This window comes from Typopeltis vanoorti, chromosome 24 (assembly GCF_054136105.1).
Source record: "Typopeltis vanoorti isolate ZY-2024b chromosome 24, IOZ_Tvanoo_1.0, whole genome shotgun sequence".
In the NCBI taxonomy this organism is placed as follows: domain Eukaryota; kingdom Metazoa; phylum Arthropoda; class Arachnida; order Uropygi; family Thelyphonidae; genus Typopeltis; species Typopeltis vanoorti.
Window position 1 is genome coordinate 64,292,183 of NC_143572.1, and position 17,504 is coordinate 64,309,686.

The window sequence follows — 17,504 nt, forward strand, 5'->3', positions numbered from 1 at the left end:
CATATCTGTAAATACTGTTGTATAATCATACCTTTTCAAACTTGAAAAAAAAAAAAACGTAAACCACAAAATGTAATATTATACAACTTATGTAACTCTGAACAATATAATTGTAAATTATTATTATGATTGTTATATAAAAAAAAACTGTTATCATCATTACTATTTAAATCTCATTATATGTAGCGCAACGTGCTGAACCTTGTATAGTAATATACTGAATAGATGATCGTTGTACATATGTAAATATTTGAAAGAACAATTAAAAAAAAATTATTATTATTATTATTATTATTATTATTATTATTATTATGGTAGACTTTAAGGAGTTCTTAGACTCATCGAGGGAGGCCCTAAACATCAAGTCCACACACCTATACGACATTCTCAGTATCTATTATACCTTGCCTTGAACTCACTCACCGTCATAGCACCCACAACAGACTCTGGCAGCTTATTCCACTCATTCACCACTCTAAAAGTAAAGAACCCATCTCTAACACCCTTGCTAACCACACTCCTGCCCAGCTTCCATAGGTGTCCCTTAGTTCTCCCACCACCAGTCTTGATCTCAAAAATATCCTCTGAATTAATCCTATAGAAACCCTTTAGCAATTTGAATGTCTCAATCATATCTCCCCATTTTCCGCCAATCAGCTAATTTCTGCAATCCACAAATCTTCAACATGTTCTCATATTGTTCATTACGTAGACCCGTTATCATCTTAGTCACTCACTTCTGGATACTCTCGACCACCACCCATGCATCAAGAAGGAACCTAGTTCACCAAATCTGAGCACAGTAGTCGAGATGTGGCCTTATTAAGACTCGGTACAGAGGAACAATAACTTGCTTGTCTCTGCTCGTCAAGGTATTTTTCAACAACCAAGTGAGTCGATGAGCTGATTTAGCTACTTTTGCAATGTGCCCCCTAAACTTCACCTCCCTATCCACCAACACTCCCAAGTCCCTGGCCTCATCAATCTCCTGGAGAACAGTTCCACCAATCTGGTATACTGCTGCTAATCTTTTCACCCCAAAATGCATAACCTTACATTTTGTCACATTAAATTGACATCCATTCTCCATAGCCAAGAACTCCAATCTATCCAAGTCGTCCTGCAAGATTTTGACATCTTCTGCATTCACTAATGCCCTACCCCAATGTGAATCATCAGTAAACAAATGAACTGTTCCTCTTAGATCCTTCCCTATATCGTTAATGAACAAATTAAACAGCAGTGGTCCAAGAACAGAATCCTGCAGCACACCACTAGTCACAGGCCGTCTTTTGGACTCTACTCCTGAATAAACTACTTTTGGTACTTCTCCATCAACCACCCTCCTATCCATCTCACCAACCCCATATCCATTCCCATATGTTGTAGTTTACGGATTAGAATTCCATGTGGTATCCTGTCAAATGCCTTTGCCAGGTCCAGCAGTATCACTGTAAACCCGTTATCCTTATCCAGTTCAGCCGTCACCTTGTTATAAAACTTGAGCAAGTTACTGAGGCATGACCTACCCTTCACAAAGCCATGCTGTCTCCTGTGCAGTATCTCATTTTCATCAATCCATTCCTGTCTTTTCCCTTGACTACTTTCTCCAAGATTTTGACAACGACTCCTGATATGCTGATCGGTCGGTAATTTGCAACAGTAATCTTGGGTCCTTCTTTACGCAGTGGAATTATGTTTCCTTCTTTCCACACCTTCGGGACTAAACCAGACCTGAGACTCAGATTAAACAACATGGTCAAGGGCACTAATAATTCTTTAGCCACTTCACGCATGACCCTTGCCGGTATACTATCCAATCCCACAGATGTATTCACATTAAGGTTCTGTAAAAGACTATTCACCTGCACTTCATTCAACACAATTCCCGTATAAATTAATGGTTCCTTCAATTTTTCAATGTAACCAACACCTGGATGATATACTTGCAAAGTGCTCGCTCAGTAACTCCACTATATCGACTGATTCCGTGACTTCCTTACCATCGTCATTCCTTAAAATCATTTTGCCGTGTAAAGTTTTTTTCTTGTTTGCAGCATATTGAAAGTATGGGATTCTCTCTAGCTTGCATAGCTAGTTTCCTTTCATAATTCGCTTTTGCTTTTTTTTTTTTTACCACACACGTTACCCTTCTGGCCTGCACTTTATACCATTCATGTGTCTGCAGGTCACCTCTTTCTTTAAATTCCCTCCACAGTTGTTTCTTTTTTTGCAGCTCAAACGTAATGGTGTTATTCATCCATTTAACCCCTACTTGTTTTACAATTCGGACCTTAGGTATACAATCAGCCATAACTTGCTGTAAATGCTCCTTGACCACTTCCCATGCTCTATCTTGCAGTTGTACATGCCATGGCACTGATCGAAGCAATCTCTTAAGCTTGTCATACTTGCCAGCACGGTTATTCCACATATACCCTGTTTTAATCGAACATTCCACACCTTTAGCCACCTCCCAGGTCAAGACCTTATGATCACTCTCACCAATAGGTGGCAACATGGTCATATTCATTACAGTCAAATTCTGAGATGCTATTACCAGGTCAAGCACTCTCACACCCCTAGTATTTTCAATTACATGCTGTCTCAGATAGTTAACCCTTAATAATTGAATAAAATCCATTTGCCTCCTCACATGTGTCCTCTCCTCCTTCCCATCAATGTTACCTTCGTTGAAATCCTCCATAATAATTACCCTCCTTTCACTCAATGTTCATGAGAACAATGCCATAAGAGATTACCTCCAACCACCACTTGTTTCCAGTCAGCGATGCAATCAGGTTGGCTGAACACAGGTTGGGTGGTCATAATACGTTTGTCTCATGAGTGCCGTTTTGAAAATATGTGAAATGGTTCTCTTAGACTCTATTTCGGGAAAAAAGTGATTCGCATCTTTCATTAACCAAAGAGAAAATATGAACTCGTCGTCATATAAATAATTCCAGAAAAATTGCTTTTCTGGAATGATTTTCTGGAAAAAAAGACTTTTCTGTAATATAAAGGCACGGTCTATTAGAAATGGCATATTGCAATTATGGATCACGTGAAATAATTAATTAGAGTTTTGATTCTAGTAAAGTATTTTGCATTTCATTACTTATATTATCATTTTATACATGGGATTTCAGCTGCTAAAAACATTTACCGAAAGAGAAAAGTGATTTCGAGCACAAGATGAATTAACATTAATCTGAGTTAAGGTAGGTCAGTTGGAATTGCAGCTGAAGGATCTGAGGCTATGAAGACAGAGTGTTGCACGTGTTATCCTCCCAGGTTTACAGTTTGGCTGGAGAAAAATGCGCGAAAGTGAATCGCAAATAGCGGAATTTTTTTGGACGGCAGAAAAAAATTACTTCACATTTTCACCGATAGATGGCGCTGTACCATATGCATTACTTGCTAATGCAGTACGTGCAAATGAGAGCTCTATAAAACGCAGGGTGTACTGCTGTCAGCTCGTAATGAATTCGTGCAAATTCCCATTCATTCGGGGGTGATTGTTTCTGTGAAAAAAGATTTGTTGCTGTGATTCTTGCTTTGGTGGTTTGATGATTACGCACCATGAAGGATGCGGAATAGTGACATTTTCGCTATGCCTGTGATTCTTGCAGCTTCAGGTGCACTGCTTACACAGCTTGTTGATTGTGCCGCTAGGGCATTCATTTGTGATACCACAACGCTGGTACCGGCTTTGGATAACACTGATCTGCATGATCGAGGGCGATCTGACAAATTTCCAGTTTTTCGAAACGTCGTATTCTGTATTCTGGCAAGAGTGATAGGATTTCGACCTTTCTTCATTCTTTTCTGCATTCGAAATTTTCGTAAAACTTCCGCTACCGATTCCCCACTTACGTAAGACAACTTCACTAACAATATCTTAACCACCAAAGTACGCATCACAGTAACACATTTTTCTTTTCACAAAAACAAATCTGTTCAACCGCAAATGACTGGGAATTTGCACGCATTCATTACGAGCTGTCAGCAGTCCACCCTGCATTTTAGAGAACTCTCATCGGTACGTAGTTGCAAATGATGCATGTGGTACAGTGCCCTCTATCGGCGAAAATTTGAAGTAATATTTTTCTCCCCGCCAAAAAAAAATCTCCCTCCTTTCGATTCATTTTCGTGCAAACCGCACTCTAATATACCAATGTTTCTAATTTTTATGAATTATTGAAATATTAAGGATCGTATGGACTGTACTTAACATATCATAAATGATTGCTGAATAAATAAAATTAAGGAAACCAACCAGTTTACTTAATATGCAGGCATCTCCTTATGTTACTCGGTAACCACAATACACTTTGGTTTAGGATGCGACGAATGCGTTTTACCCGCACATGAGTAAGCAGATATCGTGTCCAATTTGCAGGATTTTCTTCCAAAATCCCCGATCTTCCAGTTGTTTCTGATGAAACCAACAAACTGACTACCCAAATAACAATCGACACAGCCCAAGCAACTAAGGCCCCCACACTCTTAGTTGCTTGGGCTGGAATTCAAAGCAACAAATCCAAAAGCACATCATGTATGGACCAAGCTACTCGAGCATCCAAAGAAAGTCAGGTAGGTTCAGTCGAACAAGACTATGGTAACACTTTTTATTTCTCTCTTTCTGAACATCGAGCTTTACATCAGGAATTCATTCTTAGAAATACAACTGTGCCAAGAGGCCTACATCGAATAATCCTTCGCTTCACGACGATTTACCAACAGGAAAAGCACTGTCGGTGGAAGGGATTTTGGTCGATAGCAATATCGTTGTAGTCTCGTACCGTTTGTACTCCACACACCTGTGAGCCTCCGTAGCTAATGTGACATCGATGATACCATTTGGCTGGAAAGGCCTAAGGTTCGAATTCCATGTTAGTAATCCCAACTTTATAAATTTTTTATGTGAAGATTAATTAGCAGGTCACAGCAGGCAGAAAGAGTTTTAAAATATCGTAAAACAAGGAAATCAATTAGATTAATGCAAGAAATTTACAGACAGTACACTGGCCTCATAGTCAACGTTGCACTGGCTACAAAAGAATAAGCCCCCAGGCCTATCCTCTATAACTTCTTTGGTTTATTGAGACGAATCTGTAGCTCAAAGAAGAACAGATGACTCAATACAGATCAAGTTGGAATCGCAGAGTGTACTGATCGCAATATCAAAAGAAAGCAGAGTTATTTCCAGTGGTCAAAGAAATGGTCTCAAACGTATAAATTCTTTAGGAAGTATACAAAAGGTACGACAATGACCTATACTAAGTAAGATCTATACTATCGATCTATACTAACCTATCAATTCAGTGATCTATACTAACCTGCCAAATAAGGTATGTATTGCTCCCAGAATGCACATTGCTTAGCGCGGAGTGCATGACCTATAGTGAAAGATTACAGCTTGTCATGCCATCTGGCGACACATTCGGGTTGCTGAAAAGAGAATAAAAGACAAAAATATGGTTTTATATTTTTAATTTTAAAATTCCAAAAGATGTATTTATTTTGCAGTTTTATATCAATGATATTGTCACTGAAATTCAAGGAGATATTCAATTTATTTTGGATGATCGTGAAATTGAGGAAGGTTATGAGAGTAATGCTGATGTAGTGGATCTTCAGGAGGATCCAAATAAGCTGGAAATGTAATCAAATGTATGGGGATAGGATACCAGTTTAATGTTTCTAAATATAAAGTTTGTAATTGTGGAATCTGCAGATGGGATACTGCATATTCTATGCGTGGAAGTATACTATACTCCAAGAAGTCCGGGATCTTCAAGAATGACTGATCGAAATTTGAAATTTAAGGGGTATGTTGCAATGGTGATTAAGACAATTCATAGGACTGCTACAGTATTAAGGCTACCATTAATCAGCAGAGATAAACTTCTACTGCATAAGGCCCTGATCAGGCAACAACTGGACTACTGTGTTCAAATCTGGCACAGGGGTGTAGATGGGGGGGGGGAATGAAGATACTTTGAAGAGGGAGCACAAGAAGTTGACAAAATGATTTCAGGACTGTGGAATATTAGCCATACGGATAGACTGAAGTTGTAATATGAAGAGTTTAGCTGATATAAGCAAAGAGGTAATATCATTGAGATGTTTCCACTTTTCAGAGGAATTTACAGGTTGGATACGAGATAGATTTTTCGGATTGTGGAAAATAAGGAAGGGGGGCCAGAACCAGAGTTCATCCCCGGAAATTACGCATGGGAATGATAAATAAGAGGGTCAGAAGTATATATAGATATATATTTTTTTTTACATGGAGAGGGTAGGTGGGTGGAATGCATTTTGCCTGAATATGTTGCGAATGAGTTTAAGCTCCGTCAGCATGATAGATATGTTACAGGCATGAGGGATTTCCATAAGTCTATGGACTTTTGCAATACACACACACACACACACACACACACACACACACACACACACACACACACACACACACACACACACACACACACACACACACACACACACACACACACACACACATATATATATAATAATAATAGAATTTATGCCACCTTTACCACGAGTTGCCTTGGTCTTGCACTACCTGTAGGATCAGCTAAACTTGCATCACTTGCAGGCGCAAACTTGACTTATATTTGTCTGTTTGTTTACTTGGGAAATGGAGTAAAACGAGGTTTAAAATTGCTTGGTATTTTTAACATTTATTATTTATTATACCCAAGGTAAAAAACCTTCTACATTTATATCTCCTCAGAGATTTTTATTTAATAAGGTTAAAACACCTTATGGCAACTTGTTCTGGTAAAATACTTATAAGCTCTGTATTATTAAATCTTGGAATTTCTAGCCTAGCTCCCACTGACGAGACCTCAATAAAGGTAGAAACCGGTCTGGGTAGTGGCCTCTTGCCTTTAATACAAAACATCATGCTTTCCTTTCTTGGAAATGTGTTTTGGCATTAAGAATAAATATTAAGATTAGTGACCAGAGCTTATGCCACCTTTACCACGAGTTGCCTTGATCTTGCACTACCTGTAGGATCAGCTAGATTTGCATCACTTGCAGGCGCAAACTTGACTTATATTTGTCTGTTTGTTTATTTGGGAAATGGAGTAAAACCAGGTTTAAAATTGCTTGGTATTTTTAACATTTATTATTTATTATCACCCAAGGTAAAATACCTTATATATATTGCACACCACGGCGCTTAGCCGCACGAAGGAAGACTTGGTTTAGAGGAAATTTTCTAAGCCTTTTTTTCGACCAGTTCCCGAGTTAGTCGATCTCTGGCACGGCAAGGAGGTTTTTCCTATTGGAAACTCGGGTTTTTCGTCCCGTAAACTCAAGAAAATCGACCGTAGAACCCACATTATTTCAGACATTAAATATATTGTGTTAGGGTTAGGGACCACGAGATGGCGGCACATTTGAGCCTCTTTCTTCACTGTGTACCGCTTAATTAGTTATAGCCTTGGGCCATCTATCTCTGATTGGGTATCAGTGGTGATTTAACTGCCCACTCAGTCTCCAAAAGTTAGATAGGGCTAAATGGCCTCGCCTACTCCCCGTATACGGGAATAAAAAGGCGTTAGCTGATTTTTTTAAATATATATATATATATACAGGGTGTTCGGGATAAATTTGACAGTTTCGTAAGGAAAAAGAAAATCTTCTTTGTATCTATTAAATTTAATGAATTGACAAAAAAACATTACAGGCAGAGTTAATTACAATACTATCAACAAGATTTACTCAAAATAACCACCATTAGCATCGATCACAGCTTCAATTCTGCTTCGGAACCTCGAACAAGCTGATGCTACAGTCTCCCTGGGAAGGGCCGCAAAAACTGTTTTAATTTTATCCATTAACTGGGCTTTTGTATTACTGGAAGTGCGATTGGTGTCTTTTTCAACTGCGCCCCATACAAAATAATCCATGGGGTTAAGGTCTGGGGAGTTTGGAGGCCAAACATTTGGACTGGTGAAGTCGTAGAAATTTTCAGACAACCATTTTTGACTTTTCCCAGAGGTGTGGCAAGGGGCCGAATCCTGCTGCCATACATACGGCCTACCATTGGCTACCCTTGTTATCCAGGGCTTGACTACAGTTAGCAACTCCACGAACAAAGCCCGAATTCCAATGCCAGGGTTCTTCAACACCTGTTCCTGCAGATTTGCGAGGAATTCTGCTGTACGAACGCAATCAGATCGTCTGCTAGGGATCTTTCTTCTTGCTACATCCTCGTAGTCACCATTGCAAGTCTCTAGTTCATGCCTGATTGTTTTTACTGTATTCAGGGAGCATTGGGCAGCAGTCGTAATATCCTTATTTTGATGGCGGGCACGAATCATCATGAGACAAGTTATTCTCTTCCATGATTCAGGTGGGTTCCGGCTATCCATCCTTTCTGACATCTTGTATATGAATGAAGAAGGGTCCAAACTTTTAAATGAAGAGAAGTGTGTGTTAATACATGTAACTTACGGAAAAATATAATTAATTATAAATATGTCAAATTTATCCCGAATACCCTATATATATATATATATATATATATATATATATATATATGTGGTGATCAGCTTTTACTCGGTTGTTGTACATTTGAAAAAAATATAGATTTAATGACTATAAAACCGAGATAACATATAAATATTTTAATGATAAATACTACTAGTTTCAGCATATAGCAGCCTTCTTCAGGTATTTATCAAGGAAAAGAATACTACTAAACTTTGAATTATCAAAACAAACTGGAAATTACAGGAACAAATTGCCTCACATAATCGATACATAAAAACGTTCTATTTTTTCAAGTTGTTCCAACTGGCGTGCCATTGTTTATTGCAATTGTGCGTGCAGGTTCACGTGAACGCCAATATTAAACAACTGCAGCATGGCTATCTGGGATGTTATAACTTAAATTGTTGTTTAAGTGGACCGGGTTCAGCAGGATTTCCCTTGATTCTACAATTTTCCTCTCAAACACATCATCACAGCGAAAGATATTTTCTGATCTATTCCAGCAAACGGAGTGGCTTTGTTGGTCATCATTAGGATTATTTGAAAAAAGAACATGACTGGATAACGCAGTTGCATGAGATCTTTTGTAAGAGATGTCTCTCTTATGCTCTTCTATTCGTTGTTCAATAGATTTGTTAGTTTGTCCAAAGTATGGGATATTGCAATCGCACCACAATTTATATACTCCAGGGTACTTAAGGTTGTGATGAGTAGGTTTTGGATGGCTGATTACAGAACGGATTTTAGGAAGTGTGGTGAAGAAGGTCCTGATATTATATTTTTTAAGGACTTTTGCTAATTTGTTAGAGACTGTGCTAATGTATGGGATGGAGATGCTGCCTTTAAAATTAATAGTTTCTTTTGTGCGCCTAGGAGGATCCAGAAGAAATTTCTACTGGATGTTCAGATGACGAAGAAAATCTGTGAGAGATGTGTGCCCGTGATTCCAAATAATGAATATATCATCAACATATCTTTTCCAAACTTTTGGTTTAAATGAGAAGGAAGATATGGCTTTCTTTTCAAACTCTTCAAGGAAGATGTTGAGCACACATCTCTCACAGATTTTCTTCGTCATCTAAACATCCAACATCCCAATATAAAATTTACTGCTGATCTAGAAAATAATAACCCTTACCTTTCTTGGATGTTATGCTTACACGATGCTCTGAAAGATTAAAAATCTCTATGCAGAAAACCTACGCATACCAATAGATATCTGCATAATCTTCCTCATCATTTTCCACCACAAAAACTTGGAACTATATCTACCTTAGTACACAGAGCACGTTCTCTCTTAAATGAACAAGATGAACTACAAAAAGAAATGAATCACCTCACTCTTATTTTTAAACAAAATGGATACTGAAAAAACAATTAAGAAATTTCTTCTGGATCCCCCTAGGCAGTGCACAACAGAGACTATTAATTTTAAAGGTAGCATCTTCATTCTATACATTAGCGCAGTCTCCAAAAAATAGCTAAAGTCCTTAAAAAATATAATATCAGGACCTTCTTCACCACACTTCCTAAAATCCGTTCTGTAATCAGCCATCCAAAACCTACTCATCACAACCTTAAGTACCCTGGAGTATATAAATTGTGGTGCGATTGCAATACTGGACAAAGTAACAAATCTATTGAACAACGAATAGAAGAGCATAAGAGAGACATCTCTTACAAAAGATCTCATGCAACTGCTTTATCCAGTCATGTTCTTTTTTCAAATAATCCTAATGATGACCAACAAAGCCACTCCGTTTGCTGGAATAGATCAGAAAATATCTTTCGCTGTGATGATGAGTTCGAGAGGAAAATTGTAGAATCAAGGGAAATCCTACTGAACCCGGTCCACTTAAACAACAATTTAAGTTATAACATCCCAGATAGCCATGCTGCAGTTATTCAATATTGGCATTCACGTGAACCTGCACGCACAATTGCAATAAACAGTGGCACGCCAGTTGGAACAATTTGAAAAAATACAACGTTTTTATGTATCGATCATGTGAGGCAATTTGTACCTGTAATTTCCAGTTTGTTTAGATAATTCAATGTTTATTAGTATTCTTTTCCTTTATAAATACCTGAAGAAGGCTGCTATATGCCGAAACTAGTCGTATTTATCATTAAAATCTTTATATGTTATCGCGGTTTTATAGTCATTAAATCTATATTTTTTTCATATATATATGTATATGTATATATAATAATAGATGTAATTAATTTTTTAACTTGGGGATACTGTATATTAGGGTTACCAAGTAATTTTACAAGCTTGGTTATTTTAACTCCTAATCCCAAGTATGCAAAGAATTAAGTTTGCGCATGAAACAAAGTTCAAGTCTAAAAAACTAGAAATCTACAAACAAACACTAGAAAGGTGTATTTAGTTCAGTATTTAAAAATGTCTAGTATAGTGAATATCATGATACAGTATATTCAAATGTATCATACAACCAAAAGTTTTTTTCTTATTAGAATACATGATACTAAAAGTCTTAAGGGTTTTGAAGATATTGTATTGTACTACGCATAATCTTATGACAGTAGGTCAATTAGATTGTTATACTGTCATAAACTTGCACTTAGTAGACAATATCTCTGTATATCTTCAGTCCACTTAAGTCAAGTTGTATTCATAGGTATTTGGCTCCTGCTTGCCATGGAATGGGGATATCTAACATTAAGTTCTGAATCATGAAGTGATGTTTTCCTTCTCGTGAATAAAACAACAGCCCTTTTATCAACATTGACGTCAATTTTCCATTTCTGGAACCACAATTCAAGATCAGTGGCTGCATCGTCTGGACTTATGGTTACTAATTTCGAAGTGAGTGATCTTGTAAGAACTGGAGATAATAAGGAGCCTTGCGTGACACCACCTACTGTTATTTTGCGTTCAGAAGACCTGAGACTGTATTTTAACTTTGAAGTTTTCTGTCATTTAGATAAGATCTGGTTAGTTGAATTAGGTAAATTGGAAATTTAGCTGCCATAAGTTTGTGAATAAGGCCATTATGCCATACTTTACCAAATGCTTTAGATATATCGAAGGAAATGGCACTTGCTTGTTGTTTCCAGTTGATTCCGCAATTCTTGGGACTTGCTGCACTGCAATGGCTCGATCGGAAACGAAACTGTTCATTTGGTACGATGTTATTTTTATTGGATACTTCTTGCAGCCCTGTTAGAATTATTTTCTCTATCTTCCTCCAGGATTGCAGACTAATACGGTGGTAATTTTGAGGGAATCACTTAAGATAATAGTGAGGGAAAGTTTTGTGAGCATTTTTCCCTACGATAATTACACAATCTTATTGCCAAAATCTTTCCAAGGTTACATGGTATACGATTTATTTATTTTTAATTCATTGCTTATATAAAACTATAGAATGTTTATTGCTTTTATTGATTGTTTTCATTTTTGGTTGTGGGTTGGTTGCCTGAAGGCCAACGTTTATCATGGCGGTGTCTCAAACTTGGCAGCCTTAAAGAACAACGTATCACGGACTGTATTCATATTCCTTCAGACATGTTACGTTGTGCTGTTGAATATGCTGTATATAACAAGTATATATATCGCATATAACAAGCCCTCTTCTGCATTAGTGAACTTACATGCTCCAATTGCGCAACAACACACGCTCCAGTAACTGTAATACCATAATTACTCTGCTAAATTAAATTGATATTAAATGTTTTATTGCTGTGTTATCATAAGTGCAACCCATAAAGGTAATCATTCATTTCACTTTAGTCTTTGTTATTCATCTGTCTGTCAATTTTTTTACATTATACAGAGCCACATCCTCCTATCGGCGAATTTTCGAACTAATTTGTTTTCCCCGTAAAATCCTCACTATCTCTTCATCAGTTTCTCCTACCAAATTTCGTGATATTCCAGTTGCTAGATCGAGCTACATAAGGCTCTGTATATGGGAAGTTTAATTATGGCCATCCTGTATTTCCTTGTGTTTTCGACTGAACATAAAAAAAGGAAAACTGACTAGAATAACTCTGTTTAGAAGACTTCAGTTAACAGGACTGCAATATTCTGCATAGCATCAAGCATCCTCGGGCAAGTCCATAGGTTGGTGTGTTTTCTAGTTGGTTTGCAGACTCGAAAATCTAGCCAAGCCTTAGTTAAAGCTCTCTGCCAAGATTTGAACCTTAGCTTTTCCAACCAGCAGACAAATGTTGCAACATTCTCAGTAATGAAGCAGCCACTACTCTCGACTAGTTCATCGAGTTACAAAAGGTATTCTGTCCACGGAATACCTTTTTCCTTCTTGAATTCATACATTAGGGCCATCGGAATTTATAAGTTTTATATATCTTAATGATAATAGTACTAGCAAACCAAGAAGTTATCTAGCATATAAAAAATAATTTTTAATTTAATCAAACTTAATATTCCTGAAATTTCGAATCACAAATAATGTTTCCTTATTACTAATCGTGTTCACTATTTTATGTACTAAAATGTATTGGTACATTACATTTTAGTACGTAGTCGATAGACATCAAAAATACAACTTAATTATCATTCAATATACATTAACTACATTAATATTACCTACCAAAAATATATCCGAGGGCGGTAAAACATGCAGTGATAATTGAACACTATTCATAACAGACAACTAACGTAAGCTGTTTCAATTTCTACCCGTCTACAATCGTATAAACAAATCGGATCACCATTACATCTTAAAGGTTCGTTGCTGCCCTCTGACGAGTGAAAATTTGAAGAGTGTTAAATAATTATTATTAAATAAAACATTACAATATCAGAAATGACTTTAAGAAGTTATTCTGAATTTATTTAGAGCTTTGTACTCATGTCTGCATGATAATCACAGAATGTATGAATACGTTGATCTTTATGTACATTTATATGCAGTATATAAACTAGTGCAACTTGTGAGTTTATTTTTTTATTTCATTGCACTTTCAAAGGAGAAAATACAAAAACAAAATCTTGCTGTTGTTGTTGTTTTAATCTGTTGATCTTGATTCTTTCTTCTAATATTTCTTTAATTATTCTATTTCAAAACCTGTTTTGAATAAAGCACGAATTAAACGTAATTTAAATATAACTTAGTGTTTCCGTGGCGCAGTTGGAAGAACGACTGGACAACAAGCCCTTCGAGTGTAAAAAACCTGAGTTCGATCTTCGTTATGACCAGTCTCATACGGGTGAAGCATGGTTTTCCCTTCCAGGGAACTCGTGATTTTTTTCATCCCACATGCAAGCAAGCTGGCAGAGAATACAACGCAATAAAAGAGGAAAATACTATTCGTGGACGTTAGAGATAATAGCCTGGATGTAGATTGTATAATGTGGGGTACAGTGTTCTCCTGAAATTAGTCCTTAGGCTCTAGATGTGTCATGTAATAATAATAAATTTCTGTCAAATATATTATTATTATTATTATTTTTTTTTTTTTGAGGATGAAAAAAAATAAAAAAATTAGTTCTCATCCAAGAAATATCATATGTAACCAAATGCATGTAATGTACGTATCACATGAAAACCAATGTATGTATTATATGTAAACCAATGTACGTAATGTAAATATCACATGTAAACAAATATAAGTAATGTATAATATGTAAACAAATGAATGTAATGTATATAATAACTGTAACAAATGTATGCAATGTAAAAAAAAAATATTTTAAAAGTAAATCATGAGTTTGCACCGTATGTTTATGAAAATAAGGACACATAATATTCAGATTGCATATGTGTAAATACTGTTGTATAATCACACCTTTTCAAACTTGAAAAAAAAAAAAAGTAAACAATAGCATGTTATATTATACAACTTATGTAACTCTGAACAATATAATTGTAAATTATTATTATGATTGTTATATAAAAAAAGAAGCTACTACAGAGACAAACTAACCTCCACACAAAACAACATGAAACAAACCTGGCATCTGATTAATGAGATGCTAGATTCTGTTCCCAACACCACTGCCTCCGAAACCATAAAACACAGCTTCATGAAAGACGCAAAACCTATCCAACAACTAGCAAATGACTTTAACCAATACTTTGCAGACTCCATCCAAGACCTTCACAGAAATATTCCCCCAATCCCAAAACGAGACCCTCCACTTGGACCGCAATCAAAACAGACATTATGGTTCCCAACCATAAAAGAAGCAGAACTTCTCTCAACAATACATCAAATCAAACCAAACAAAGGCTCAGGAATAGATGATATCAGACCTAAAGATATAAACCAACATGCAACTAGTTTAAGTCCTATCCTACTAAAACTAATAAATAAAATATTTAAAACAGGACAGATACCAAGTATGCTAAAGACCGCCATAATTACACTCATATACAAACAAGGAAGAAGAAATTTAATCAGCAATTACAGACCCATAGCAACATTACCAATTATCAATCAAATTATGGAGCGGATCATACTGAAGAAACTCACAGCATACACTGAGATCTTTAATATTATCCCCAAAACACAATATAGTTTTCAGAAAAATAAGGGAACAACATCTCTCTTGGAAGACATTACAGACGTAATTAATACCGCCTTAGACAAAAACAAAATAGCCATGGTAGTCTTTATAGATCTAACCTAAGCATTTGATACACTTACATATCAAACCTTGTTAGAAAAGCTGAGGCATGTTGAAATAGACGGGCCTCTTCACAGGTGTTTACAAACTACCTCCAAAATAGAAAGCATATCACACGTATCGGATCAAACCGAAGCAGAGAGTTACCAGTAACCTGTGGAGTGCCACAGGGAGCTGTACTCTCCCCAACTCTATTCAACATTTACACGCACGATATTTTACCACTCAAAGGTAAGATATTTTAATACGCAGACGATACAGCAATAATATCCATCCATAATAACGCAAGCATAGCCCAAACAAATATGCAACATGATATAAATCTGATCATAGACTGGCTCACGAAAAACTCCATACACCTAAACTCAGAAAAGACAAAATTAATGATATTCAGAAATCCACTGACTCGACCAGTTGATAACAATATATAACCATCCAACATCCACTTTCCAACACAAGAAACACACAGAACAGCAAAACCACTATAATCACTCAGGTTGAAACAATACGATACCTTGGAATTTTCCTCGATGCAGATATGAACTGGAATAGCCATATAAAACATCTACACAACAAACTCCGAACAATAAGTGGCAAACTCTACAGATTAAAAGACATAGTTCCCATACGCCTAAAAACACTAATATACAAAGCACTATGCCAAAATATACTAAGATACGCTATAACAACGTATGTTTTCTGTGCACCCTACAAATTAAATAGATTAATGTCGCTACAGTACAAAATGGCAAAACTGATCTTTTGGCAACAAAGAGAAAATCACGACCTTTTAATCATTGCAATGGCAGAACACAAAATACTGACAGCAAAACATTTATGTCACTATGCAGCCTTGCTAAAACATTATTTCGATGCCAACTACAGGACATTTAGAAATACATACCGTATAACAAGACCTCAGACTACTAATCATATCACATATAAATACAATAATCACTACGGAAAGGCCACGCGAAACTTCTACATCCCAGACATGATAAACAAATTACCTTTTGAATACAGAAACCTTACAAACTACAATAGCCTGAAAAGAGCTCTAAGGACATACTACGAACAAGAAACACGCACCCAAAATACCATACAAACTTAATGAAACACAATATATTCGCTCAGGCTTCCAGTTCAGCGACGCATCAATACATTCCAAGTTATTGTGTGTGTGTGTGTGTGTGTGTGTGTGTGTGTGTGTGTGTGTGTGTGTGTGTGTGTGTGTGTGTGTGTGTGTGTGTGTGTGTGTGTGTGTGTGTGTGTGTGTGTGTGTGTGTGTGTGTGTGTGTGTGTGTGAGAAATTCGCGTGCGCGCGAATTTCTCAATCATAGATTTCATAGCATCCTAACACAGCAAAAAAAAAAAAACAATACATAATAACCAACTGGTGTCATCCTCATATAAGCTTACATTTAAGCTTCGAGGATGAAAGGAAAAAAAAAATTAGTTCTCATCCAAGATATATCATATGTAACCAAATGCATGTAATGTACGTATCACATGAAAACCAATGTATGTATTTTATGTAAACCAATCTACGTAATGTATATATCACATGTAAACAAATGTAAGTAATATATCGTATGTAAACAAATGAATGTAATGTGTATAATAATTGTAAGAAATGTATGCAATGTAAAAAAAAATTATTTTAAAAGTAAATCATGAGTTTACACCGTATATTTGTGAAAATAAGGACACATAATATTCAGATTGCATATGTGTAAATACTGTTGTATAATCACCCCTTATCAAACTTGAAAAAAAAAATAGTAAACCAGAACATGTAATATTATACAACTTATGTAACTCTGAACAATATAATTGTAAATTATTATTATGATTGTTATATGAAAAAAATGTTATCAACATTACTATTTAAATCTCATTATATGTACCACAAAGTGCTGAACCTTGTAAAATAATATACTGAATAGATGATCTTTGTACATATGTAAATATTTGAAAGAACAATAAAAAAAAATATTATTAGGAGAGACCTCCAGGGAGTTAGAGACTTACCAAAGGAGGCCATATACTACACACACACACACACAAACAGACCAGCTGTCATACTTATTTTTGAATTCATTCACATTGCTTGCACTCACAACATTCAATTACAATCCATTCCAATCACGTACCCCACTCTGAGAGAAAAATGTATCCCTCACACCTTTCTTGGAGGCATTCATTCTCAGCTTCCAAGGATGCCCTCTAGTCCTTTCCCCACCCTCATAAATTGAAAAATTCCATCAATTGAAATCCTGTATGTGACTTAGAAACATCAGAAGTTTCGAAGTCACAATCATAATACCCCTCTTTCTCCTGTGCAGTCTAC

General features: G+C 36.2%; 1 protein-coding gene across 3 annotated transcripts in view; it reads right to left on the reverse strand.

Moving 5' to 3' along the window:
• The window catches only part of LOC150093317 (acetylcholinesterase-like), an 84,779-nt gene extending 71,560 nt beyond the window's left edge, over window positions 1-13,219 (reverse strand). For all 3 annotated transcript variants that reach the window (XM_090413341.1, XM_090413340.1, XM_090413338.1), the window contains exons 1-2: window positions 13,116-13,219; window positions 5,343-5,454 (exon numbers count right to left, since the gene is read on the reverse strand). The gene's annotated coding sequence lies outside the window, so the exon portion shown is untranslated. The remainder of the gene's footprint in view (window positions 1-5,342; window positions 5,455-13,115) is intronic.
• Window positions 13,220-17,504: the final 4,285 nt, after the last annotated feature.